This window comes from Dendrobates tinctorius, unplaced genomic scaffold (assembly GCF_039654945.1).
Source record: "Dendrobates tinctorius isolate UK_male_01 unplaced genomic scaffold, ASM3965494v1 ptg000024l, whole genome shotgun sequence".
NCBI classification, from domain to species: domain Eukaryota; kingdom Metazoa; phylum Chordata; class Amphibia; order Anura; family Dendrobatidae; genus Dendrobates; species Dendrobates tinctorius.
The window spans coordinates 17,866,193-17,893,111 of NW_027361692.1; the positions used below are offsets into that span (position 1 = coordinate 17,866,193).

Below are 26,919 nucleotides of genomic sequence, written 5' to 3' on the forward strand. Positions count from 1 at the left end.
CATATACCCTGCACTACACAACGCAATGACGTATGACAGCCTATACCCTGCACTATGCACTGCAATGATGTATGCCAGCCTATAACCTGCACTATACACTGCAATGATGTATGCCAGCCAATACCCTGCACTATACACTGCAATGATGAATGCCAGCCTATACCCTGCACTATGTACTGCAATGACGTATGCCAGCCTATACCCTGCACTATACACTGCAATGATGTATGCCAGCCTATACCCAGCACTACACAATCCAATGATGTATGCCAGCTTATACCCTGCACTATACACTGCAATGACGTATGCCAGCCTATACCCTGCACTATGCACTGCAATGATGTATGACAGCCAATACCCTGCACTATATACTGCAATGACGTATGCCAGCCTATACCCTGTACTATACAATGCAATTATGTATGCCAGCTTATACCCTGCACTATGCACTGCAATGATGTATGCCAGCCTATACCCTGCACTACACACTGCAATGATGTATGCTAGCCTATACCCTGCACTACACACTGCAATGATGTATGGCAGCCTTTATCATGCTCTATACACTGCAATGATGTATGCCAGCCTATACCCTGCACTATACACTGCAATGAAGTATGACAACCTATACCCTGCACTATACACTGCAATGATGTATGCCAGCCTATACCCTGCACTACACAATCCAATGATGTATGCCAGCTTATACCCTGCACTATATACTGCAATGACGTATGCCAGCCTATACCTTGCACTCTACACTGCAATGATGTATGCCAGCCTATACCCTGCACTATACACTGCAATGACGAATGACAACCTATACACTGCACTATACACTGTAATGATATATGCCAGCCTATACCCTGCACTATACACTGCAATGATGTATGCCAGCCTATACCCTGCACTATACACTGCAATGATGTATGGCAGCCTATACCCTGCACTATACACTGCAATGATGTATGCCAGCTTATACCCAGCACTACACAATCCAATGATGTATGCCAGCTTATACCCTGCACTATTCACTGCAATGACGTATGCCAGCCTATACCCTGCACTATGCACTGCAATGATGTATGCCAGCCTATACCCTGCACTATGCACTGCAATGATGTATGCCAGCCTATACCCTGCACTATGCACTGCAATGATGTATGCCAGCCTATACCCTGCACTATACAATGCAATGATGTATGCCAGCCTATACCCTGGACTATACACTGCAATGATGTATGCCAGCCTATACCCTGTACTATACAATGCAATTATGTATGCCAGCCTATACCCTGCACTATGCACTGCAATGATGTATGCCAGCCTATACCCTGCACTATACACTGCAATGACGTATGCCAGCCTATACCCTGTACTATACACTGCAATGACGTATGCCAGCCTATACCCTGCACTATACACTGCAATGACGTATGCCAGCCTATACCCTGCACTACACACTGCAATGATGTATGGCAGCCTTTATCATGCTCTATACACTGCAATGATGTATGCCAGCCTATACCCTGCACTATACACTGCAATGACGTATGACAACCTATACCCTGCACTATACACTGCAATGATGTATGCCAGCCTATACCCTGCACTATACACTGCAATGATGAATGCCAGCCTATACCCAGCACTACACAATCCAATGATGTATGCCAGCTTATACCCTGCACTATATACTGCAATGACGTATGCCAGCCTATACCCTGCACTATACAATGCAATGATGTATGCCAGCCTATACCTTGCACTCTACACTGCAATGATGTATGCCAGCCTATACCCTGCACTATACACTGCAATGACGTATGCCAGCCTATACCCTGCACTATACACTGCAATGACGTATGACAGCCTATACCCTGCACTATACACTGCAATGACGTATGACAGCCTATACCCTGCACTATACACTGCAATGATGTATGACAGCCTATACCCTGCACTATACACTGCAATGACGTATGCCAGCCTATACCCTGCACTATACACTGCAATGACGTATGACAGCCTATACCCTGCACTATACACTGCAAAGATGTATGCCAGCCTATAACCTGCACTATACACTGCAATGATGTATGGCAGCCTATACCCTGCACTAAACACAGCAATGATGTATGCCAGCCTATACCCTGCACTATACACTGCAATGATGTATGCCAGCTTATACCCAGCACTACACAATCCAATGATGTATGCCAGCTTATACCCTGCACTATACACTGCAATGACGTATGCCAGCCTATACCCTGCACTATGCACTGCAATGATGTATGCCAGCCTATACCCTGCACTATACACTGCAATGATGTATGCCAGCCTATACCCTGGACTATACACTGCAATGATGTATGCCAGCCTATACCCTGTACTATACAATGCAATTATGTATGCCAGCCTATACCCTGCACTATGCACTGCAATGATGTATGCCAGCCTATACCCTGCACTATACACTGCAATGACGTATGCCAGCCTATACCCTGTACTATACACTGCAATGACGTATGCCAGCCTATACCCTGCACTATACACTGCAATGACGTATGACAACCTATACCCTGCACTATACACTGCAATGATGTATGCCAGCCTATACCCTGCACTATACACTGCAATGATGAATGCCAGCCTATACCCAGCACTACACAATCCAATGATGTATGCCAGCTTATACCCTGCACTATATACTGCAATGACGTATGCCAGCCTATACCCTGCACTATACAATGCAATGATGTATGCCAGCCTATACCTTGCACTCTACACTGCAATGATGTATGCCAGCCTATACCCTGCACTATACACTGCAATGACGTATGACAGCCTATACCCTGCACTATACACTGCAATGATGTATGACAGCCTATACCCTGCACTATACACTGCAATGATGAATGCCAGCCTATACCCTGCACTATATACTGCAATGACGTATGCCAGCCTATACCCTGCACTATACACTGCAATGACGTATGACAGCCTATACCCTGCACTATATACTGCAATGACGTATGACAGCCTATACCCTGCACTATACACTGCAATGATGTATGACAGCCTATACCCTGCACTATACACTGCAATGACGTATGACAGCCTATACCCTGCACTATACACTGCAATGACGTATGACAGCCTATACCCTGCACTATACACTGCAAAGATGTATGCCAGCCTATAACCTGCACTATACACTGCAATGATGTATGGCAGCCTATACCCTGCACTAAACACAGCAATGATGTATGCCAGCCTATACCCTGCACTATACACTGCAATGATGTATGCCAGCCAATACCCTGCACTATACACTGCAATGATGTATGCCAGCCTATACCCTGCACTACACACTGCAATGATGTTTGCCAGCCTATACCTTGCACTATACACTGCAATGATGTATGCCAGCCTATACCCTGCACTATACACTGCAATGATGTATGCCAGCCTATACCCTGCACTATACACTGCAATGATGTATGCCAGCCAATACCCTGCACTATACACTGCAATGATGTATGCCAGCCTATACCTTGCACTCTACACTGCAATGATGTATGCCAGCCTATACCCTGCACTATACACTGCAATGATGTATGCCAGCCTATACCCTGCACTATACACTGCAATGATGTATGCCAGCCTATACCCTGCACTATACACTGCAATGATGTATGCCAGCCTATACCCTGCACTATACACTGCAATGATGCATGCCAGCCTATACCCTGCACTATACACTGCAATGATGTATGCCAGTCAATACCAGGCAATGATGTATGCCAGCCTATACCCTGCACTATACACTGCAATCATGTATGCCAGCCTATACCTTGCACTATACACTGCAATGATGTATGCCAGCCTATACCTTGCACTATACACTGCAATGATGTATGCCAGCCTATACCCTGCACTATACACTGCAATGATGTATGCCAGCCAATACCCTGCACTATACACTGCAATGATGAATGCCAGCCTATACCCTGCACTATATACTGCAATGACCTATGCCAGCCTATACCTTGCACTATACACTGCAATGACGTATGACAGCCTATACCCTGCACTATACACTGCAATGATTTATGCCAGCTTATACCCAGCACTACACAATCCAACGATGTATGCCAGCTTATACCCTGCACTATACACTGCAATGACGTATGCCAGCCTATACCCTGCACTATGCACTGCAATGATGTATGCCAGCCTATACCCTGCACTATACACTGCAATGATGTATGCCAGCCTATACCCTGCACTATACACTGCAATGATGTATGCCAGCCTATACCCTGTACTATACAATGCAATTATGTATGCCAGCCTATACCCTGCACTATGCACTGCAATGATGTATGCCAGCCTATACCCTGCACTATACACTGCAATGACGTATGCCAGCCTATACCCTGTACTATACAATGCAATTATGTATGCCAGCTTATACCCTGCACTATGCACTGCAATGATGTATGCCAGCCTATACCCTGCACTACACACTGCAATGATGTATGCTAGCCTATACCCTGCACTACACACTGCAATGATGTATGGCAGCCTTTATCATGCTCTATACACTGCAATGATGTATGCCAGCCTATACCCTGCACTATACACTGCAATGAAGAATGACAACCTATACCCTGCACTATACACTGCAATGATGTATGCCAGCCTATACCCTGCACTACACAATCCAATGATGTATGCCAGCTTATACCATGCACTATATACTGCAATGACGTATGCCAGCCTATACCTTGCACTCTACACTGCAATGATGTATGCCAGCCTATACCCTGCACTATACACTGCAATGACGAATGACAACCTATACACTGCACTATACACTGCAATGATATATGCCAGCCTATACCCTGCACTATACACTGCAATGATGTATGCCAGCCTATACCCTGCACTATACACTGCAATGATGTATGGCAGCCTATACCCTGCACTATACACTGCAATGATGTATGCCAGCCTATACCCAGCACTACACAATCCAATGATGTATGACAGCCTATACCCTGCACTATATACTGCAATGATATATGCCAGCCTATACCCTGCACTATACACTGAATTATGTATGCCAGCCTATAACCTGCACTATACACTGCAATGATGTATGGCAGCCTATACCCTGCACTATACACTGCAATGATGTATGCCAGCCTAAACCCTGCACTATACAATGCAATGATGTATGCCAGCCTATACCTTGCACTCTACACTGCAATGACGTATGCCAGCCTATACCCTGCACTATACACTGCAATGACGTATGACAGCCTATACTCTGCACTACACATTGCAATGATGTGTGCCAGCCTATACCCTGCACTAAACACAGCAATGATGTGTGCCAGCCTATACCCTGCACTATACACTGCAATGATGTATGCCAGCCAATACCCTGCACTACACACTGCAATGATGTATGCCAGCCTATACCCTGCACTACACACTGCAATGATGTATGCCAGCCTATACCCTGCACTAAACACTGCAATGATGAATGCCAGCCTATACCCTGCACTATACACTGCAATGATGTATGCCAGCCTATACCCTGCACTATACACTGCAATGATGTATGCCAGCCTATACCTTGCACTATACACTGCAATGATGTATGCCAGCCTATACCCTGCACTATACACTGCAATGATGTATGCCAGACTATACCCTGCACTATACACTGCAATCATGTATGCCAGCCAATACCCTGCACTATACACTGCAATGATGTATGCCAGCCTATACCTTGCACTATACACTGCAATGATGTATGCCAGCCTATACCCTGCACTATACACTGCAATGATGTATGCCAGACTATACCCTGCACTATACACTGCAATGATGTATGCCAGCCAATACCCTGCACTATACACTGCAATGATGTATGCCAGCCTATACCTTGCACTCTACACTGCAATGATGTATGCCAGCCTATACCCTGCACTATACACTGCAATGATGTATGTCAGCCTATACCCTGCACTATACACTGCAATGATGTATGCCAGCCTATACCCTGCACTATACACTGCAATGATGTATGCCAGCCTATACCCTGCACTATACACTGCAATGATGTATGCCAGCCTATACCCTGCACTATACACTGCAATGATGTATGCCAGTCAATACCCTGCACTATACACTGCAATGATGTATGCCAGCCTATACCCTGCACTATACACTGCAATCATGTATGGCAGACTATACCCTGCACTATACACTGCAATGATGTATGCCAGCCTATACCTTGCACTATACACTGCAATGATGTATGCCAGCCTATACCCTGCACTATACACTGCAATGATGTATGCCAGCCTATACCCTGCACTATACACTGCAATGATGTATGCCAGCCTATAACCTGCACTATACACTGCAATGAGGTATGCCAGCCAATACCCTGCACTATACACTGCAATGATGAATGCCAGCCTATACCCTGCACTATATACTGCAATGACGTATGCCAGCCTATACCCTGCACTATACACTGCAATGACGTATGACAGCCTATACCCTGCACTATACACTGCAATGATGTATGCCAGCTTATACCCAGCACTACACAATCCAATGATGTATGACAGCCTATACCCTGCACTATACACTGCAATGACGTATGACAGCCTATACCCTGCACTATACACTGCAATGACGTATGACAGCCTATACCCTGCAAAGATGTATGCCAGCCTATAACCTGCACTATACACTGCAATGATGTATGGCAGCCTATACCCTGCACTAAACACAGCAATGATGTATGCCAGCCTATACCCTGCACTATACACTGCAATGATGTATGCCAGCCAATACCCTGCACTATACACTGCAATGATGTATGCCAGCCTATACCCTGCACTACACACTGAAATGATGTTTGCCAGCCTATACCTTGCACTATACACTGCAATGATGTATGCCAGCCTATACCCTGCACTATACACTGCAATGATGTATGCCAGCCTATACCCTGCACTATACACTGCAATGATGTATGGCAGCCAATACCCTGCACTATACACTGCAATGATGTATGCCAGCCTATACCTTGCACTCTACACTGCAATGATGTATGCCAGCCTATACCCTGCACTATACACTGCAATGATGTATGCCAGCCTATACCCTGCACTATACACTGCAATGATGTATGCCAGCCTATACCCTGCACTATACACTGCAATGATGTATGCCAGCCTATACCCTGCACTATACACTGCAATGATGCATGCCAGCCTATACCCTGCACTATACACTGCAATGATGTATGCCAGTCAATACCCTGCAATGATGTATGCCAGCCTATACCCTGCACTATACACTGCAATCATGTATGCCAGCCTATACCTTGCACTATACACTGCAATGATGTATGCCAGCCTATACCTTGCACTATACACTGCAATGATGTATGCCAGCCTATACCCTGCACTATACACTGCAATGATGTATGCCAGCCTATACCCTGCACTATACACTGCAATGATGTATGCCAGCCTATAACCTGCACTATACACTGCAATGATGTATGCCAGCCAATACCCTGCACTATACACTGCAACGATGAATGCCAGCCTATACCCTGCACTATATACTGCAATGACCTATGCCAGCCTATACCTTGCACTATACACTGCAATGACGTATGACAGCCTATACCCTGCACTATACACTGCAATGATTTATGCCAGCTTATACCCAGCACTACACAATCCAATGATGTATGCCAGCTTATACTCTGCACTATACACTGCAATGACGTATGCCAGCCTATACCCTGCACTATGCACTGCAATGATGTATGCCAGCCTATACCCTGCACTATACACTGCAATGATGTATGCCAGCCTATACCCTGCACTATACACTGCAATGATGTATGCCAGCCTATACCCTGTACTATACAATGCAATTATGTATGCCAGCCTATACCCTGCACTATGCACTGCAATGATGTATGCCAGCCTATACCCTGCACTATACACTGCAATGACGTATGCCAGCCTATACCCTGTACTATACACTGCAATGACGTATGCCAGCCTATACCCTGCACTATACACTGCAATGACGTATGACAGCCTATACCCTGCACTACACACTGCAATGATGTATGGCAGCCTTTATCATGCTCTATACACTGCAATGATGTATGCCAGCCTATACCCTGCACTATACACTGCAATGACGTATGACAACCTATACCCTGCACTATACACTGCAATGATGTATGCCAGCCTATACCCTGCACTATACACTGCAATGATGAATGCCAGCCTATACCCAGCACTACACAATCCAATGATGTATGCCAGCTTATACCCTGCACTATATACTGCAATGACGTATGCCAGCCTATACCCTGCACTATACAATGCAATGATGTATGCCAGCCTATACCTTGCACTCTACACTGCAATGATGTATGCCAGCCTATACCCTGCACTATACACTGCAATGATGTATGACAGCCTATACCCTGCACTATACACTGCAATGATGAATGCCAGCCTATACCCTGCACTATATACTGCAATGACGTATGCCAGCCTATACCCTGCACTATACACTGCAATGACGTATGACAGCCTATACCCTGCACTATATACTGCAATGATGTATGCCAGCCAATACCCTGCACTATACACTGCAATGATGTATGCCAGCCTATACCCTGCACTACACACTGCAATGATGTTTGCCAGCCTATACCTTGCACTATACACTGCAATGATGTATGCCAGCCTATACCCTGCACTATACACTGCAATGATGAATGCCAGCCTATACCCTGCACTATATACTGCAATGACGTATGCCAGCCTATACCCTGCACTACACACTGCAATGATGTTTGCCAGCCTATACCTTGCACTATACACTGCAATGATGTATGACAGCCTATACCCTGCACTATACACTGCAATGATGAATGCCAGCCTATACCCTGCACTATATACTGCAATGACGTATGCCAGCCTATACCCTGCACTATACACTGCAATGACGTATGCCAGCCTATACCCTGCACTATACACTGCAATGATGTATGCCAGCCAATACCCTGCACTATACACTGCAATGATGTATGCCAGCCTATACCCTGCACTACACACTGCAATGATGTTTGCCAGCCTATACCTTGCACTATACACTGCAATGATGTATGCCAGCCTATACCCTGCACTATACACTGCAATGATGTATGCCAGCCTATACCCTGCACTATACACTGCAATGATGTATGCCAGCCTATACCCTGCACTATACACTGCAATGATGCATGCCAGCCTATACCCTGCACTATACACTGCAATGATGTATGCCAGTCAATACCCTGCAATGATGTATGCCAGCCTATACCCTGCACTATACACTGCAATCATGTATGCCAGCCTATACCTTGCACTATACACTGCAATGATGTATGCCAGCCTATACCCTGCACTATACACTGCAATGATGTATGCCAGCCTATACCCTGCACTATACACTGCAATGATGTATGCCAGCCTATAACCTGCACTATACACTGCAATGATGTATGCCAGCCTATACCCTGCACTATACACTGCAATGATGAATGCCAGCCTATACCCTGCACTATATACTGCAATGACCTATGCCAGCCTATACCTTGCACTATACACTGCAATGACGTATGACAGCCTATACCCTGCACTATACAGTGCAATGATGTATGCCAGCTTATACCCAGCACTACACAATCCAATGATGTATGCCAGCTTATACCCTGCACTATACACTGCAATGACGTATGCCAGCCTATACCCTGCACTATGCACTGCAATGATGTATGCCAGCCTATACCCTGCACTATACACTGCAATGATGTATGCCAGCCTATACCCTGCACTATACACTGCAATGATGTATGCCAGCCTATACCCTGTACTATACAATGCAATTATGTATGCCAGCCTATACCCTGCACTATGCACTGCAATGATGTATGCCAGCCTATACCCTGCACTATACACTGCAATGACGTATGCCAGCCTATACCCTGTACTATACACTGCAATGACGTATGCCAGCCTATACCCTGCACTATACACTGCAATGACGTATGACAGCCTATACCCTGCACTACACACTGCAATGATGTATGGCAGCCTTTATCATGCTCTATACACTGCAATGATGTATGCCAGCCTATACCCTGCACTATACACTGCAATGACGTATGACAACCTATACCCTGCACTATTCACTGCAATGATGTATGCCAGCCTATACCCTGCACTATACACTGCAATGACGTATGACAACCTATACCCTGCACTATACACTGCAATGACGTATGCCAGCCTATACCCTGTACTATACACTGCAATGACGTATGCCAGCCTATACCCTGCACTATACACTGCAATGACGTATGACAGCCTATACCCTGCACTACACACTGCAATGATGTATGGCAGCCTTTATCATGCTCTATACACTGCAATGATGTATGCCAGCCTATACCCTGCACTATACACTGCAATGACGTATGACAACCTATACCCTGCACTATTCACTGCAATGATGTATGCCAGCCTATACCCTGCACTATACACTGCAATGATGAATGCCAGCCTATACCCAGCACTACACAATCCAATGATGTATGCCAGCTTATACCCTGCACTATATACTGCAATGACGTATGCCAGCCTATACCCTGCACTATACAATGCAATGATGTATGCCAGCCTATACCTTGCACTCTACACTGCAATGATGTATGCCAGCCTATACCCTGCACTATACACTGCAATGACGTATGACAGCCTATACCCTGTACTAAACACTGCAATGATGTATGACAGCCTATACCCTGCACTATACACTGCAATGATGAATGCCAGCCTATACCTTGCACTCTACACTGCAATGATGTATGCCAGCCTATACCCTGCACTATACACTGCAATGACGTATGACAGCCTATACCCTGTACTAAACACTGCAATGATGTATGACAGCCTATACCCTGCACTATACACTGCAATGATGTATGACAGCCTATACCCTGCACTATACACTGCAATGATGAATGCCAGCCTATACCCTGCACTATATACTGCAATGACGTATGCCAGCCTATACCCTGCACTATACACTGCAATGACGTATGACAGCCTATACCCTGCACTATATACTGCAATGACGTATGACAGCCTATACCCTGCACTATACACTGCAATGATGTATGACAGCCTATACCCTGCACTATACACTGCAATGATGAATGCCAGCCTATACCCTGCACTATACACTGCAATGATGTATGGCAGCCTATACCCTGCACTATACACTGCAATGATGTATGCCAGCCTATACCCAGCACTACACAATCCAATGATGTATGCCAGCCTATACCCTGCACTATACAATGCAATGATGTATGCCAGCCTATACCTTGCACTCTACACTGCAATGACGTATGCCAGCCTATACCCTGCACTATACACTGCAATGACGTATGACAGCCTATACTCTGCACTACACATTGCAATGATGTGTGCCAGAATATACCCTGCACTATACATTGCAATGATGTATGCCAGCCTATACCCTGCACTATACACTGCAATGATGAATGCCAGCCTATACCCTGCACTAAACACTGCAATGATGTATGCCAGCCTATACCCTGCACTATACACTGCTATGATGTTTGCCAGCCTATACCCTGCATTATACACTGCAATGATGTATGCCAGCCTATACCCTGCACTATACACTGCAATGATGTATGCCAGCCAATACCCTGCACTATACACTGCAATGATGTATGCCAGCCTATACCTTGCACTCTACACTGCAATGATGTATGCCAGCCTATACCCTGCACTATACACTACAATGATGTATGCCAGCCTATACCCTGCACTATACACTGCAATGATGTATGCCAGCCTATACCCTGCACTATACACTGCAATGATGTATGCCAGCCTATACCCTGCACTATACACTGCAATGATGTATGCCAGCCTATACCCTGCACTATACACTGCAATGATGTATGCCAGCCTATACCCTGCACTATACACTGCAATGATGTATGCCAGCCTATACCCTGCACTATACACTGCAATGATGTATGCCAGCCTATACCCTGCACTATACACTGCAATGATGTATGCCAGCCTGTACCCTGCACTATACACTGCAATGATGTATGGCAGCCTATACCTTGCACTATACACTGCAATGATGTATGCCAGCCTATACCCTGCACTATACACTGCACTGATGTATGCCAGCCTATACCTTGCACCATACACTGCAATTATGTATGCCAGCCAATACCCTGCACTATACACTGCAATGACGTATGACAGCCAATACCCTGCACTATACACTGCAATGACGTATGACAGCCTATACCCTGCACTATACACTGCAATGATGTATGCCAGCCTATACCCTGCACTATACACTGCACTGATGTATGCCAGCCTATACCTTGCACCATACACTGCAATTATGTATGCCAGCCAATACCCTGCACTATACACTGCAATGACGTATGACAGCCAATACCCTGCACTATACACTGCAATGACGTATGACAGCCTATACCCTGCACTATACACTGCAATGATGCATGCCAGCCTATACCCTGCACTATACACTGCAATGATGTATGCCAGCCTGTACCTTGCACTACGCACTGCAATGACGTATGCCAGCCTATACCCTGCACTACACAACGCAATTTTGTATGCCAGCCTATACCCTGCACTATACACTGCAATGATGTATGGCAGCCTATACCCTGCACTACTCACTGCAATGATATATGGCAACCTATACCCTGCACTATACACTGCAATGACTTATGTCAGCCTATACCCTGCACTATACACTGCAATAATGTATGCCAGCCTATACCCTGCACTGCACAATGCAATGATGTATGCCAGCCTATACCATGCACTACACACTGCAATGATGTATGCCAGCCAGTACCCTGCACTACACAACGCAATGATGTATGCCAGCCATGACCCTGCACTATACACTGCAATGATGTATGCCAGCCTATACCCTGCACTGCACACTGCAATGACGTATGCCAGCCAATACCCTGCACTACACAACGCAATGATGTATGCCAGCCAATACCCTGCACTATACACTGCAATGATGTATGCCAGCCTATACTCTGCACTATACACTGCAATGATGTATGCCAGCCTATACCCTGCACTATACACTGCAATGATGTATGCCAGCCTATACCCTGCACTATACACTGCACTGATGTATGCCAGCCTATACCCTGCACTATACACTGCAATGATGTATGGCAGCCTTTATCATGCTCTATACACTGCAATGATGTATGCCAGCCTATACCCAGCACTACACAATCCAATGATGTATGCCAGCTTATATCCTGCACTATACACTGCAATGATGTATGCCAGCCTATACCCTGCACTACACAACACAATGATGTATGCCAGCTTATACCCTGCACTATACACTGCAATGACGTATGACAGCCTATACTCTGCCCTACACATTGCAACGATGTATGCCAGCCTATACCCTGCACTATACACTGCAATGATGTATGCCAGCCTATACCCTGCACTATACACTGCAATGATGTATGCCAGCCTATACCCTGCACTACACAACACAATGATGTATGCCAGCTTATACCCTGCACTACACACTGCAATGATGTATGCCAGCTTATACCCTGCACTACACAACGCAATTATGTATGCCAGCCTATACCCTGCACTATACACTGCAATGATGTATGGCAGCCTATACCCTGCTCTATACAATGCAATGATGTATGCCAGCCTATATCTTGCACTATACACTGCAATGATGTATGCCAGCCTATACCCTGTACTATACAGTGCAATAATGTATGACAGCCTATACCCTGCACTATACACTGCAATGATGTATGCCAGCCTATACCCTGCACCATACACTGCAATGATGTATGCCAGCCTATACCTTGCACTACACAAATTCAAATTCTATGAAGCTTTATTGGCAGGTCTAAATACACATTAGTTTTGCTAAAGCAAGTGTACAGAAGGGAATAGGGATAGGGACTGTAGGCATGTTGGGTAGGGGTGGAAAGGTGGATGGGGCAGATCCAGGATGGGGCTATAGAAGTCCATGGCATAGAGAAGGTGGATGGGGGGATGGGGGCAGATCCAGGATGAGGCTATAGAATTTATGGCATAGGGAAGGTGGATGGGGGCTGATCCAGGGTGGGGCTGTAAAAGTCCATGGCATAGGGAAGGTGGATGGGTGATTGGGGCATATCCAGGGTGGGGGCCATAGAAGTCCATGGCATTTCATAGTTCTCTTTCTCGCAGTCTATGGCATTCGCTCACATATTGCGCTGCTATCTCCACTGCTCTCTCTTCTTCCCCCAGCAGGATGTATGTTTTCTCTTCCTCCTTCATGGTGATGAAATCCGGGAAGAGATGTGAGAGTCTCCTGAAGTGAGTGTCCCTCACTGCTGAGTACTTGGAGCAGTGTAGCAGGAAGTGGGTCTCATCCTCCAGGGCCTTCTGGTCACAGTGTTGGCATAGTCTTTCCTCCCTGGGCTTGTAGCTCTGCCTGTGTCGGCCGACCTCGATAGCCAGACTGTGGGCACTGAGTCTATACCGGCTCAGGATCTTGCGGTCTCTGGGGTCCGGGAGTTTCTCCAGGTATGGAGCCAGTCTGTAGTCTCTCTGTAGACTCCGGTACATGGTCAGTTTCTGTGAGCTGATGATGTCGCTCTTCCAGTCACTTACGTACCTCTCCTGGCCTTCGTCTACCATCTTCCTATACAATGCAATGATGTATGCCAGCCTATACAATGCAATGATGTATGCCAGACTATACCCTGCACTATACACTGCAATGATGTATGCCAGCCTATACCTTGCACTATACACTGCAGTGATGTATGGCAGCCTATACCCTGCACTACACAATGCAATGATGTATGCCAGCCTATGCCCTGCACTATATACTGCAATGATGTATGCCAGCCTATACCCTGCACTACACACTGCAATGATGTATGCCAGCCTATATCATGCCTTATACACTGCAGTGATGTATGGCAGCCTATACCTTGCATTACACAATGCAATGATGTATGCCAGCCTATGCCCTGCACTATATACTGCAATGATGTATGCCAGCCTATACCCTGCACTACACACTGCAATGATGTATGCCAGCCTATATCATGCCTTATACACTGCAGTGATGTATGGCAGCCTATACCTTGCATTACACAATGCAATGATGTATGCCAGCCTATGCCCTGCACTATATACTGCAATGATGTATGCCAGCCTATACCCTGCATTACACAATGCAATGATGTATGCCAGCCTATGCCCTGCACTATACACTGCACTTACTGGACTGACCTGTAGCTCAAGAGCCACATGGCTCACGGGCCATGGATGTGTGGCTCGCGGCTGTCTGCCAGCTGGGTGCATTAGCACCAGGTGTAGCAAATAGCTACTTTGCGGAGATTTCCAGATGGTGACTTATGTGTGTAGCACAGCATAGAAGAGCAGATCTGAATGGGTGTAAGATTGGAAACCCTGGAGCTTGGTGTGATTTCAATGGAAACGTTTTGACTGTCATTATACCGGTAACAGGGGTTTTCTGGGTGTCACTACTGTGAGTGGGACAGGAGCCGGATGTGATCCGCGACCTCTTTGAGAGCTGAGTGTGGCTCTCAAGTTCAGGAAGGTTGGGAACCTCTGCTATAGGGCCTTGTTCTGAGTCTCATAGACTTACATTGGGAAAGCAGCTCTCCTCCACACAGCAGACACTGTGTGATCCGGCAAAGTTACAGAACTCTTACGTCAGACTAGAGCGGCCCTTTTAACTGTGGAAGATAGCTGCACACCGCTACATAAGTAATTAGAATGGATGTAACAATTTTGCTCAGTCTTCTTTAACCAAATTCTACTGACAATTGGGGTCAGTTTTATTTGGCAAGCCGAGCCATGATTCCTGCAGCAGGATAATGATCTGTAGCACACAAGCAAGTCCAGCTCTGGATGAATCACAAGAAACAACATTAAGATTTTAGCGCTGTCAAGTTAAAGTCCTAACTTAAATTTCTTGGAGATACTGTCTGCGACAAGACTTCAATATTCCAAACCTTCTGATGTAGAAAATCTAAACGATTCTGCAAAGATGAGTGCTGTAAAAGATTTAGCTTAAGTTATTACAAAATCAGTGAGTCACATCTAGTTATTGGGTTTAGTGGGTGCGGGTGGGGTAATTACTTTATTTTATGGGTGACACAGGTTGTGAAAAAAATCTTTCTATTCTATGTATAGAATTAACATTTAAAAGCTGCATTTGTGTTTCCTCCTGTTATCTTTGTCTTATATTAAAATTAGCTGAAACGTTTAAATGTGAAAAATGAGAAAAAAAGAAAAGAAAAATTGGGTGAGGAGAAAATGCTTTTTCACTGCCCAGTATAATGTAGTTCATAGGCTGGTAAACATCAGTATGTAATTTTTTTAATATTCTGAGTTGATCCATGCAAAGGCACCCAGTAAAAACATATACTATACGATGTATATTTTTTAATATGTTAAACTATGGGTGATGGATAACATTGTATGCCACGGCATGTGTCAGGGGCACTCAGTATACAGTTGGAGAAATCTTCCTACGTATACCACCGATGGACACTGCTAAGAACAATGTCTAAGCAATTTGTAAAAATGGTGGAGCTAAACTGTTGTCAACAAAAAAAAAAATGTAAATGTCTCGAAAAGAATCTATTAGCAGGTTTTTGCTACTGTATCGGATAACAGCATTATGTCAGGGCAGAGACCCTGATTGCAGGAGTGTATCACTTACTGGGCTGCTTGCTGTCGTTTTGATAAATTCACTGATTTATTTCCTGCAGGTCTAGCAGTTCTCTGAATGCTGCACTCTATAATCCCACCCACATCACTGATTGGTAGCTTTCTGCCCATGTGCATTGCACACTGAATGCTGCCAATCAGTGGTGGGGGATGAGGTCATACAGAGCTCATGAATATGGAGGACTACATGGCAGCAGGTTTTCTAGTCCTCTAGTGATAATCTCCTGCTGATAGAGATTTTATCAAAAGTACACTCAGCAGCGCAGTAAGTGACACATCGCTGGAATCAGGGTCTTTGTATCTACAAAATACTGCTCTCAGATTAGGAGGCAGGTTTCCTTTTAAGTGAAGACTACACAAATATATAATATTCAATGCAATTCTGATATCATGCAAAAATTGGAGCTTATCTTTAAAGGGGTTGTCCACTACTAAGACAACGCCTTCTTCAACTAAATGTTTGGCCCTTTAAAGCCTATACTCATCTCCTGTGTTAGCACCATTCCTGCAATGTTGGCTCTTGCTTTCCCTGTGGCTGTTATGCGGTGTTGTGACACGTGATGCCGGCACCCAATCAGCACTGGTGTCACTGTCCCCGCCTTCATATGAACTGAACATGAAGAGGCAGTCCAGGATCAGCTGATCTCAGACTTCCTCTTTATGTTCAGTTTGTCCAAAGGCGGGGACAGTGACGCCAGTGCTGATTGGGTGCCGGCATCACGTGTCACAGCACCGCATCACAGCCCCAGGACCGCGAGTGCTGACACCGCGGGAACAGAGCTGGCACGGGAGGTGAGCATAGTCTTCATTATTTTATCGGGGTCAAAGAATTAGTTTAAGAAGGGGTTGACGTAGTAGTGGACAACCCCTTTACAGTAAGTCAGACTATTGATGATTTTTAATATGTCACCTCATAGGCAATAATTATCATGACATGAAATGGACAGTAATGTAAGTCAAGAAATATTCAATGTTCAAAAAAAAAACTATATATTTATTATTTTTTCTTTAGTGGTACAAATTCAGCCTTTCAAGATAAACCCCTATCTCATGCACGTTTTACTTTGATGTATGGCACACTGAAATATTTTAGTATAGTTAAAGAGATTACACTTAGCAGTGTTCAATGACTAGCAGGGTTGTTTACAGCATCTACATATCCCTGCCAAACAAATATGATAACAGGTTTCACTGAAATTGAATGCCGAGAAATTTATGGCAACATTTATCTGGAAGACAGAGGTGAAGGCAGGCAGAAGGCATTAACTACGCGGCAGCGCAGAAGCCCGACTGTGACATGCAAGATGAATATTAGTAATCAAGCCAGTCCACCATACAGAAAATACTTATTAAATCTTCTAGTTGCTACCCTCTACGCCATATGGATCTCATTTTAATTACACTGCAACTATCGCCTTCATTTTTATTCCACCAGTAGCCATTGTTCCCACTTTAGGGTTAGCTATAAATTGTGTTGTTTTATATCCTTAATAATGAAATTCCACAAGTAATTCAGTGATATGTTATTTTAATTGACAGCATAAAAACAAACGTTTGCGGACCGAGTGGAAATATTGAAATTTTAATTGGCGTGGTTCTATTGCGCTCATGTGGCCATCTCATGGAATGTTCTAATCTACCACTAGGGGAAGCACTGAGTTGTGGCCCAGAATTAAATTCTGTTGCTTCCGGCTTTCAATATGTACATATTAGTGTACAGAAAAAATATTTAGAAAGAGTCTTTCTGCTTGCTCCTTTATTTTCTGCATTTTACAACACTACTCAACAAAAATGTCTAACATAATAACTTTTTCAAATTACTTCTGACAAGACGATAAGCATGCAATCCTCTTTAAGCCAGATGATAAAAGCACTTTACAGTACTAACTTATCTGACAATTCAGTAAAGGAACATGGGGTTTTAAGTAGCTAGAGGGGACCTCTTATTTCATATGCAAACGCACTGTCTCCTCTAAAAAATACTGTTCAATTCTCTTTCCTAGCACCAATAGAGATAAGCTGTCATGGTTATATTCTGTAACTACCACATGTCCCCTGCAGTTACCACTGGCGAGATAACACAATCCCAAAATGAAGTTTTCTTAAATGATCTATTTTGTGTATTTTGTAGGAGGATAGTCTACATATTATTTAATCACACAATTTTAGTGTGAAAGTCAATAAACATCCCAACATCAGCAGCCATATGGTGTCCTTACACATTAAAGTCAGTTAAACCCACTGGTTTCGGCAATGCACTCTGATCATCTTTTGGGTATGAGAGCCTATTGACTCTATACCAACAGATCATAACAGGAAAAAAGGATCAAAATTTCAGCTCCCAAAGCTTTGTTTTCAAGGAACATGAGACACTGCCAGATTGTGCATGTGGGAGTTCAGGAGGAATAGATTTTTGTCCGAAGAAGCATTCGGCCAATAGTTATTTACTTTGATTAATAGTCATATTCAATAGTAATATAGTAATATTCAATAATCATATTGTCATATCAATAGTTAGCACCACCACACATCAATTCTAAGCAGAGATATGCCACGTTTAGGCTCCTAGACCCCATAGCAGCTATAATATACCAGGTAACAGCATAACATTTAGATGGCGTCAGCATCTCTGAGACGTAGAAGGAAAACAGCCAATCGTCTTTATATTGAGCCAATTCCATGCATGCCATTGTAAAGGTTAGATTGCTTTCATGAAATTGCCATGCAGTTAGCACAGTCAGTCATTATATGTGTTTTTCTTTAAAGGGAATCTGTCACCCCTTTTTTGAGATATCATATAATGACATCATTCAATTGTGTGTCACATCAGGATTCTCCTAGCACTTTTGCTTCCCCCTGACACCGCACCTTTCATGCATAAATACCTTTTTTATATCGGTTCAGATGGATGTAAACTGCCACAGTCCGGTCCGCTGGGCGGGGCTTATTCAACTGCTCCCCCCTCCCTGCCTTGCTCTATACAAGAAGAAATGCGTAGAGCAAGACAGGGGGGGAGAGCAGGTAAATAAGCCCCGCCCAGCAGACCGGACAGCGGCAGTTTACATACATTTGAACCGATATAAAAAAGGTATTTATGCATGAAAGGGGCGGGGTCAGGGGGAAGCAAAAGTACTAAGAGAATCCTTATGTGACACACAATTGAATGATATCATTATATGATATCTCAAAAAAGGGGTGACAGATTCCCTTTAAGTAATTTTTGTTTTTGTCTTGTGGTTTCTGTTACCATTTTTCAAGCCAAATGGCATATGTGCCAAAATCAAAATTGCTATTTGACCTGTTGTGTAACTTTTTAGAGTAAAAAGATACTCATTTTGCAAAATCACTCTGGGGGGAGGGGTGGGTCTGAAGTAGTCCTTCAATCAATATTACAACTTTTTAAAAATGGTCAAATCAGTCTAAAACATCTGTAAAAGCCATACTGACCAAAAAATAAAAAACTGAAAATTAAACCGCAAAAGACAACTTTTAAAAAGGTTCTAATGGTTTGGTTAATTGGTTGCAAATCAAAAAGTCACTAATTGACAGGTATTCATGACAAAAAACTGGAGAAAATGCAAAGCATTATTTTAATAGGAAACACCTTTAAATATATTTCTACTGTTTTACTTTAAATATGGTGTATGGCTCTGTTTCATTTCCATGTCTTTTTTATGCATTAGTACAGTACCTTTAATTGCTGTCAACCTCCTGTGTCTACTTCTAAGTAATGTCTGCCTCATTACTTTCCAATACATCCTCCCCCGCCCTTAGATTCACAATGCAGGCTGCTTTAGACTTGATTTCCTTTCTATGTTACAAAGCATTTAATATTGTATTGTAGTGAAGCTCTACTGTTTTTCTTCTTTAAAATAAAAATAAAATTTCTTTAAAGTACAGCCGAATAATTTTACTCTACTTATTATGTGAATCATTTTTTGCCTTTGTTATTTTGTCCCTAGGTATGGATAATAGGTTTTTGCCTCCTAATGAAGTGTGTGACACTTATTCCCAGAAGTACATTGGCTGTAAGTGACATTTAATAAACCAGCATTACAGTGACATGTTATAATTACTCTAATATACAGCTCTCAAGAACTTTTCTGGTGAATCATTCTTAGGAGGGAAATTATCATTTTCCGCGCTATGTCAGTCAACTTACTTTGCTTATGAAAATTAGTACGTTTCTTACTTTGCATCAACTTTCTAGTTTTTTTCCTACATGGATTAGTAGTATATCAACCCCTTCACGACATGCGCCATGCATGTACAGCACAAGTTGGAAGCATGTGTATGGAGTGGGCTCACGGGGTAAGCTTGCCCCATATCCGGCAGGTAATGGCTGTAAGTTACAGCCAGCACCTGCCTCTAATAATCGAGCTTGGTGTGGAGTGGCGCCCACGATTGGAAACCTGTTAAATGCTGCTGTCATACTCTGACATTGGCATTAACAATGCTATATCTACATTTTGCTGCTCTCAAATTACATTACAAAAACCTGGTAAAAGATTACCTTTAAAGTGGATCTATCACCACATTTCTCAATACAAACTTCATGCAATATTACACAGATCTATTAGACCCGATGAGGCTGATTACTGTCAAAAACAATTTCAGAATGGCAATATTTTATTTTTAGAAGTTTTATAACCTGGGCTTAGGAGGGAAAGAATTTGAAAGTGAATGATACATTATTTATGATATGAATTCTCAGACTGTGTTTCAGCCTCATCAGGCCTAAGAGATCAATGTAAAGTGGATCTGTCAGCAGATTTTTGCTACCTCATCTTAGAGCAGCCTAGTATAGGCAAAGAGACCCTGAATCCATTAATGTATCACTTACTTTACTGGGTGCAGCCATTCTGATATAATCAGAGGTTTAAGATTTAGCAAAGAAGCAGAGCTGAGGAAGCTAACCCCACCCACACCAGGCTCTGTATGTACAAAGTCCATAGACAGTGAGGTGCCTATCACAGGAGGGCGCGTTGCCAGAGCAGGAGGCATGTGCTGCTGTGTCCCAACAGCGATGAGCTCCTAGTGCTAAAACTGTCATTGCAAGCAGACAAAACCTTGGAAAGGAATTGCTGAAATCTGTGCTTTAACTCCTACATCATGTTTTCAGATTACATAGCAAAAACCTGCCGATAGATTTCCTTTAATGATGCATGAACCCTATGTTAAGGATTTTGTTGAATGAAATGTAATAAAATCTTAATAACTGTCACTGCAGTGCAATATGTGTGAAAGTTGACAAAAGACAAAGGGGTTTCCCCAGAATATATGCTAAAATACGAAATATATGATGTAATATAGAATCACTGTCGCAAACCATACCTAACCTCCACTGACTACCCAGAGTTAATAATGTTTTCCAGATAATATGTCCTTTTAACTCACCCCAATCATTGCACACACCAAGCGTACAACCTTTGCTGTATGACAGACAATAAGTTCTTAATATCAGGTAAAGCATTCAAAGGTAATTTTTATTCATTAGCGCTATGAATACATGAAGTATTTCCTAATTAAAGTCAATTACAATTCATTACTGAGAATTTGTCTTCACATCTCTGCTTTGAGAAGCCGCGAATCTTCAGCTTACCACTCTACTTGCCTTTGCATATTGTGCACCCTTTGTTCTTCATAGGCAATTTCTAATATTCTACACTATTATATAAATATATGGTAAATTGTAATTTCTTTATCCATTTCTTTCTTTTTTTATTACCCTCTGAATGTTCCAGAAATCCTGCAAATTACAGTACACTGAAATCCACTGTGGCATTTTTGTGATCACAGTATCATTTCTAGAAATAGCCCGATACTTCTGGGAGCAGAGCAATTTCCTAAAATGAAATCTTCACATTATTACTTATTGAGAATGACAGGCGGATTCATTTTGATGACAGATACCCTGCATTCACAAACATAAATTCCTGTCACTTTCAAGTTCCATTTGTAATGTAAGTTGTCCCCATAAGACCGTACCATTGGGTAAAGCATTATCTGAGGACGGGTTGATGTCAAATCCAGACATCTTGACAAGGTGCCACAAACCTGACAAACATGGTTGTCAAAGTAATATTATTCTGCTTCTATTATAATATCTATGGACTGGTTGGAACAAAATGGAACTTGGTTACGTATTTATGCTATTTCCAATTAGTTGAGGCATCTATTTTGGAGACTTTATTGTAATGTAGCCCATAAAATCATAGAAATGTCATAATCCAATTTTGGCACTATCAATGTTGGCAGAATAATGCCTAATTATATTCCACATATAAAATCTGTTAATTCTATGCAATATTCGTCAAGGTCATGACAAGATTGAAGAAAAATGTGTGGAGCCTTGCTAAAAGGTTAGTTTTAGTGTATTAAATGGGGCCAAAATCAGTAGCACTTTTCTATTGCAATGGTGACAACTAGTGATGAGTGAGTATACTCGTTGCTCGGGTGATCTCCGAGTATTTTGGCGTGCTCGGAAATTTAGTTTTTATCGCCATAGCTGCATGATTTTTGGCTGCTAGCCAGCCTGAATACATGTGGGGATTGCCTGTTTGTTAGGGAATCCCCACATGTATTCAGGCTGTCTAGTAGCCGCAAATCATGCAGCTGCATCGACAAAAACTAAATCTCCGAGCACACCAAAATACTCAGAGGACACCCGAGCATGCTCAGGAAAACCCGAGCAAACAGTGAGTATACGCGCTCATCGCTAGTGACAACTATTATATGTTTTTGTGAATAGCGGAGGAGAAAGAATAGAATGGAGAAGAAAACAGCATCAGAAATTAATGACTATATTCCAGTGGAATTGAATTCTACTTTGAATTTTACAAAATTTTGCATTTGAAAAAAGTTCTTTTTTTTGTCATTTGCTTCTGAGCAGATTTTGTAAACTGGTGGAATCTAGCAGCCATTTTGCAGAATTATAAGGAATCATCAAAAGATTTATTAAAAAATTATACTCACTTAACCGTTCAGATCTCCCTCCCCTCTGCTACTCACCGTCACCCATCTAGTCCTCGCTGAACCTTTTGATCGCTGTCCTGAGCACTGAATCCCCAGGCATCTTCACTATAAACTGGGAATTATGGCTCTGATGAGGCCAAGGATGGTTCTGCACATGCACTCGCAAGGTCAAGGCTCACATTGCGACGCCATGACATCGTGACTTCAAAAATGCTTGCTAGTGTGAAGAGCTGCAACGAGGACCGAATGGGTGACGGAGAGGAATGGAGAGGCAAGAAAAGGGGAGTATAAGTATCTTTATTATTTATATCTTACTATTCTATATGCTCTGAAGTCCATTAGGACCACATAGCATAATAAGGGATATTTCATTTGCAAGGAATAACTTGAATTTCCACAGAAAATCTGCACAAACAGATGAATTTGAATTTCACTTGATCCGCTCTTCTCTAGAAAGCATGGAACCAAATGTCTTCTGCTCTTCCCAGGGGCCCTACATCACCATCTTGTGTCTGCAACTTCTGACATACCATAATTCTAAGATAAAAGTCACAAGCTTTCAATGTAAGTCTGTGAATCTCTCGTTCTGGCCTTGTAGTGGCTCTCATAGACTTACAATAAGTTGTGGTTTTCAGATCACCCAGCAAACACTAGATAGTCGGCAGATCACAACATGCAGAAGACCAACTGGAGCAGTGCCAATTTCAGATGAAGACGGGAGCTGGCAAGTCTATAAGACTAGGGGCAGGAAAATTAGATTAGTAGCTCCTCTCCAGCAATGTAATAAAAAAACGCTGGAGTGATGCGTTAAAAATTCTCTGCATTATGAGTTTATCAGTAATATTTCATTATTTTGCTGTGGTTGATGAAAGCTTGACAGCTACGACCCTCAGTAATCAGAAAGCTGCAAGCAACTGTATACTTTGCTTGCAGTGTAGAAGTGTGATTTTATTTCCTTTAAGACAATAGGCAACTTTGTGCTCCAGAATAGTATGCACTGTTAACAATGGTAAAGTAACGTCTCAAATGTACTAATATTTATTTCTATATACTGTAACCACTGTAGGGGTTCACTCTCTCTGGTAGGCATTAGGTAGCATTCACACAGGCAATGCAGTTTTTGCCTAAACATGTGTAGTGTTTATCGCTTTCCACAGGTTGCCCATCACCAAAACAAAGTCATAAGCATAAATCCCTAGCCGTGTCCAGGCGCCAACTAAACAGAACAGACCATGTCTACTCACAAACGGCTAAGCTAGCCCCAGCTCAGTCAAACAAAACAACAATTGTCCAAAGCAACCAGTGACACTTGTGGTTATCTGCACATGGTCTGGGCATTTAATCATGATACATATGTCAGTGAGCGCTCATCCAAACAGATTACAGTCCTTTCCCTTGCAGCAGACTTCATACACAGAAGAGTCAAGATCCCACCAGGTGCTGTATCCCTTCAGCCTGAGATCCAGCAGCTTACAGCACCAAATAGAAATGTTCAACTCTGTGCATAGTTTACACTGAACATGCTGCAGCTTCTACATGGTTCTCTACAGCTGCTTAGTGCAGTCTCCATTCAGAGAGAGACCCCGGCATGTCTCCTTCTCTCTCTCAGCTCACATTTTGGCTGGACACTCACCAGTAGCACACTTAACTCATTCAGTAAACTGACACCTACTGAACACAGGCCCTGGCTCTTAGTTAAAGCAAGTCATGTGCACCTAATTAAGACTTACAGTGCTAGGATTTAACCCACTCTTACCTGGCTTTGCTACACCACCTATATTAAATAGTATAGAGAGTACAGTTTTTTCTTGGTTACATTGCAGGCAGTTGGATAAAATGATATCACTTGTCCATTTTGATTCATTCTGACCAGTACAATATCTTGCATTTCTATATATTAATCAGGGATTTGACAGTCTTTGCAAATGTCTTCTTCTATGTTTGCTTTTATTAATTCTGTAGATATTTAATTATTGTTACTTCAATTAATGTTCTTTCAATTTTTTTTGCTTTGTAACAGTCAAGACAAAGATATTTTTTAGATCATGCTGTTTTTCAAGTAACATTTAAAATCTACCTGAACTAAGGGTGCATACACAAATTCATGCGAATTGTCCGAGAGATGTCTGATTTTTCATCAACCAGTACTCGGAACTATAGAGCCGCGCAGACCTATTCACACCTTCGTGAAAATCACAGATCCAAAAAAACGAGATCCGTGAAACTCAGAGTATGTCCTATGTCTATCTGATGTTCAGGAGCAGTATAGAAGGTTCTCCGGTGGTCTGTGTGCTGTCTAATAAAAAAGGCAACACACAGACATTCACATGGATGTGTAAATGCACCTTAATTCTGAGTCTGGCCCCATTTGGATCTATAAGGGTATGTTCCCACGGGCAGAAAACGGCAGCACATTGGACGCTGCACATGTCCGCTGTGTCAAAAGCACTGCTGGCTTTGCATATCTTCATTGAACAATGCAGAATCACCACGTCCCATTACACTGTACGGGTGACTTTATCTTGCGGAGACTGAGGGTCTCCGCAAGATAAATAGACATGTTGTGGACTGGAAAGATGCACGACATGTGCATCTATGCAGGGAAGCCGGAGGCATCCTTGCACACATAGAGGAGATGGGATTTCATGAAAACCCATCCACTATGCTGTAACATCTGGACGCTGCGGGTTGAATGTTGCGGATGAACGCAGTATCCATCCCGCAGCATTTACTGACCGTGGGAGCATACCCTAAGATGGCTGACATTCTTCTGTCCCGCTATAAATAAGCGCATTGTTAGCGTTCTATACAATCTAGATCTCTGATAGTAATAGCAATAAACATCAATACATTATATCAGATTAAAGAGACAATTTCACATATTGAATTAATTAGTAAGTTTATCTGGCACGAAACTATTGATCTTGGTACATTAAATGAGTTGTAAAGATTAAAAAAAGGGATATCTTTA

The 26,919-nt window shown here is 43.1% G+C and overlaps 1 protein-coding gene across 6 annotated transcripts in view; it reads right to left on the minus strand.

Moving 5' to 3' along the window:
• Positions 1-26,919, minus strand: part of ADGRB3 (adhesion G protein-coupled receptor B3) — a 1,461,501-nt gene that overhangs the window by 66,555 nt on the left and 1,368,027 nt on the right. The window lies entirely within an intron of this gene.